The sequence below is a fragment of the Haliotis cracherodii genome, unplaced genomic scaffold, assembly GCF_022045235.1.
Source record: "Haliotis cracherodii isolate W230 unplaced genomic scaffold, xgHalCrac1.p SCAF_14, whole genome shotgun sequence".
Lineage (NCBI taxonomy): Eukaryota > Metazoa > Mollusca > Gastropoda > Lepetellida > Haliotidae > Haliotis > Haliotis cracherodii.
In genome coordinates, this window is record NW_027266269.1 from 17,011,589 (window position 1) to 17,016,164 (window position 4,576).

Sequence of the window (4,576 nt, forward strand, 5' to 3'; positions counted from 1 at the left end):
TGTTATGTCTCGTTACGTATTTTAGTGAAAAACCTTTTTAACAACCGGTAGTAATGTTATTCCTCTGTAGTTGTTTATGTCAATCACTGATCCTTTTTATGAGGCGGTCATATAATTGCCTTATACTATTCCTCATAATTGTCACTGGACAGAACAAGTGTTGGTGAGATTATGTCTCTTGAGTGTTGTAGTTCTGTTGTAATATTGTGTTGTCCTCTGCTACATATTATGTCTCTGGAGTGTTGTAGTTCTGTTGTAATATTGTGTTGTCCTCTGCTACATATTATGTCTCTGGAGACTTGTAGTTCTGTTGTAATATTGTGTTGTCCTCTGCTACATATTATGTCTCTGGAGTGTTGTAGTTCTGTTGTAATATTGTGTTGTCCTCTGCTACATATTATGTCTCTGGAGTGTTGTAGTTCTGTTGTAATATTGTGTTGTCCTCTTCTACATATTATGTCTCTGGAGTGTTGTAGTAGTTCTGTTGTAATATTGTGTTGTCCTCTGCTACATATTATGTCTCTGGAGTGTTGTAGTTCTGTTGTAATATTGTGTTGTCCTCTGATACATATTATGTCTCTGGAGTGTTGTAGTTCTGTTGTAATATTGTGTTGTCCTCTGCTACATATTATGTCTCTGGAGTGTTGTAGTTCTGTTGTAATATTGTGTTGTCCTCTGCTACATATTATGTCTCTGGAGTGTTGTAGTTCTGTTGTAATGTTGTGTTGTCCTCTGCTACATATAATGTCTCTGGAGTGTTGTAGTTCTGTTGTAGTATTGTGTTGTCCTGTGCTACATATTATGTCTCTGGAGTGTTGTAGTAGTTCTGTTGTAATATTGTGTTGTCCTCTGCTACATATTATGTCTCTGGAGTGTTGTAGTTCTGTTGTAATATTGTGTTGTCCTCTGCTACATATTATGTCTCTGGAGTGTTGTAGTTCTGTTGTAATATTGTGTTGTCCTCTGCTACATATTATGTCTCTGGAGTGTTGTAGTTCTGTTGTAATATTGTGTTGTCCTCTGCTACATATTATGTCTCTGGAGTGTTGTAGTTCTGTTGTAATATTGTGTTGTCCTGTGATACATATTATGTCTCTGGAGTGTTGTAGTTCTGTTGTAATATTGTGTTGTCCTCTGCTACATATTATGTCTCTGGAGTGTTGTAGTTCTGTTGTAATATTGTGTTGTCCTCTGCTACATATTATGTCTCTGGAGTGTTGTAGTTCTGTTGTAATATTGTGTTGTCCTCTGCTACATATTATGTCTCTGGAGTGTTGTAGTTCTGTTGTAATATTGTGTTGTCCTCTGCTACATATTATGTCTCTGGAGTGTTGTAGTTCTGTTGTAATATTGTGTTGTCCTCTGCTACATATTATGTCTCTGGAGTGTTGTAGTTCTGTTGTAATATTGTGTTGTCCTCTGCTACATATTATGTCTCTGGAGTGTTGTAGTTCTGTTGTAATATTGTGTTGTCCTCTGCTACATATTATGTCTCTGGAGACTTGTAGTTCTGTTGTAATATTGTGTTGTCCTCTGCTACATATTATGTCTCTGGAGTGTTGTAGTTCTGTTGTAATATTGTGTTGTCCTCTGCTACATATTATGTCTCTGGAGTGTTGTAGTTCTGTTGTAATATTGTGTTGTCCTCTTCTACATATTATGTCTCTGGAGTGTTGTAGTAGTTCTGTTGTAATATTGTGTTGTCCTCTGCTACATATTATGTCTCTGGAGTGTTGTAGTTCTGTTGTAATATTGTGTTGTCCTCTGATACATATTATGTCTCTGGAGTGTTGTAGTTCTGTTGTAATATTGTGTTGTCCTCTGCTACATATTATGTCTCTGGAGTGTTGTAGTTCTGTTGTAATATTGTGTTGTCCTCTGCTACATATTATGTCTCTGGAGTGTTGTAGTTCTGTTGTAATGTTGTGTTGTCCTCTGCTACATATAATGTCTCTGGAGTGTTGTAGTTCTGTTGTAGTATTGTGTTGTCCTGTGCTACATATTATGTCTCTGGAGTGTTGTAGTAGTTCTGTTGTAATATTGTGTTGTCCTCTGCTACATATTATGTCTCTGGAGTGTTGTAGTTCTGTTGTAATATTGTGTTGTCCTCTGCTACATATTATGTCTCTGGAGTGTTGTAGTTCTGTTGTAATATTGTGTTGTCCTCTGCTACATATTATGTCTCTGGAGTGTTGTAGTTCTGTTGTAATATTGTGCTGTCCTCTGCTACATATTATGTCTCTGGAGACTTGTAGTTCTGTTGTAATATTGTGTTGTCCTCTGCTACATATTATGTCTCTGGAGTGTTGTAGTTCTGTTGTAATATTGTGTTGTCCTCTGCTACATATTATGTCTCTGGAGTGTTGTAGTTCTGTTGTAATATTGTGTTGTCCTCTTCTACATATTATGTCTCTGGAGTGTTGTAGTAGTTCTGTTGTAATATTGTGTTGTCCTCTGCTACATATTATGTCTCTGGAGTGTTGTAGTTCTGTTGTAATATTGTGTTGTCCTCTGATACATATTATGTCTCTGGAGTGTTGTAGTTCTGTTGTAATATTGTGTTGTCCTCTGCTACATATTATGTCTCTGGAGTGTTGTAGTTCTGTTGTAATATTGTGTTGTCCTCTGCTACATATTATGTCTCTGGAGTGTTGTAGTTCTGTTGTAATGTTGTGTTGTCCTCTGCTACATATAATGTCTCTGGAGTGTTGTAGTTCTGTTGTAGTATTGTGTTGTCCTGTGCTACATATTATGTCTCTGGAGTGTTGTAGTAGTTCTGTTGTAATATTGTGTTGTCCTCTGCTACATATTATGTCTCTGGAGTGTTGTAGTTCTGTTGTAATATTGTGTTGTCCTCTGCTACATATTATGTCTCTGGAGTGTTGTAGTTCTGTTGTAATATTGTGTTGTCCTGTGCTACATATTATGTCTCTGGAGTGTTGTAGTTCTGTTGTAATATTGTGTTGTCCTCTGCTACATATTATGTCTCTGGAGTGTTGTAGTTCTGTTGTAATATTGTGTTGTCCTCTGCTACATATTATGTCTCTGGAGTGTTGTAGTTCTGTTGTAATATTGTGTTGTCCTCTGCTACATATTATGTCTCTGGAGTGTTGTAGTTCTGTTGTAATATTGTGTTGTCCTCTGCTACATATTATGTCTCTGGAGTGTTGTAGTTCTGTTGTAATATTGTGTTGTCCTCTGCTACATATTATGTCTCTGGAGTGTTGTAGTTCTGTTGTAATATTGTGTTGTCCTCTGCTACATATTATGTCTCTGGAGTGTTGTAGTTCTGTTGTAATATTGTGTTGTCCTCTGCTACATATTATGTCTCTGGAGTGTTGTAGTTCTGTTGTAATATTGTGTTGTCCTCTGCTACATATTATGTCTCTGGAGTGTTGTAGTTCTGTTGTAATATTGTGTTGTCCTGTGATACATATTATGTCTCTGGAGTGTTGTGGTTCTGTTGTAATATTGTGTTGTCCTCTGCTACATATTATGTCTCTGGAGTGTTGTAGTTCTGTTGTAATATTGTGTTGTCCTCTGCTACATATTATGTCTCTGGAGTGTTGTAGTTCTGTTGTAATATTGTGTTGTCCTCTGCTACATATTATGTCTCTGGAGTGTTGTAGTTCTGTTGTAATATTGTGTTGTCCTCTGCTACATATTATGTCTCTGGAGTGTTGTAGTTCTGTTGTAATATTGTGTTGTCCTCTGCTACATATTATGTCTCTGGAGTGTTGTAGTTCTGTTGTAATATTGTGTTGTCCTCTGCTACATATTATGTCTCTGGAGTGTTGTAGTTCTGTTGTAATATTGTGTTGTCCTGTGCTACATATTATGTCTCTGGAGTGTTGTAGTTCTGTTGTAATATTGTGTTGTCCTCTGCTACATATTATGTCTCTGGAGTGTTGTAGTTCTGTTGTAATATTGTGTTGTCCTGTGATACATATTATGTCTCTGGAGTGTTGTAGTTCTGTTGTAATATTGTGTTGTCCTCTGCTACATATTATGTCTCTGGAGTGTTGTAGTTCTGTTGTAATATTGTGTTGTCCTCTGCTACATATTATGTCTCTGGAGTGTTGTAGTTCTGTTGTAATATTGTGTTGTCCTCTGCTACATATTATGTCTCTGGAGTGTTGTAGTTCTGTTGTAATATTGTGTTGTCCTCTGCTACATATTATGTCTCTGGAGTGTTGTAGTTCTGTTGTAATATTGTGTTGTCCTCTGCTACATATTATGTCTCTGGAGTGTTGTAGTTCTGTTGTAATATTGTGTTGTCCTCTGCTACATATTATGTCTCTGGAGTGTTGTAGTTCTGTTGTAATATTGTGTTGTCCTGTGATACATATTATGTCTCTGGAGTGTTGTGGTTCTGTTGTAATATTGTGTTGTCCTCTGCTACATATTATGTCTCTGGAGTGTTGTAGTTCTGTTGTAATATTGTGTTGTCCTCTGCTACATATTATGTCTCTGGAGTGTTGTAGTTCTGTTGTAATATTGTGTTGTCCTCTGCTACATATTATGTCTCTGGAGTGTTGTAGTTCTGTTGTAATATTGTGTTGTCCTGTGCTACATA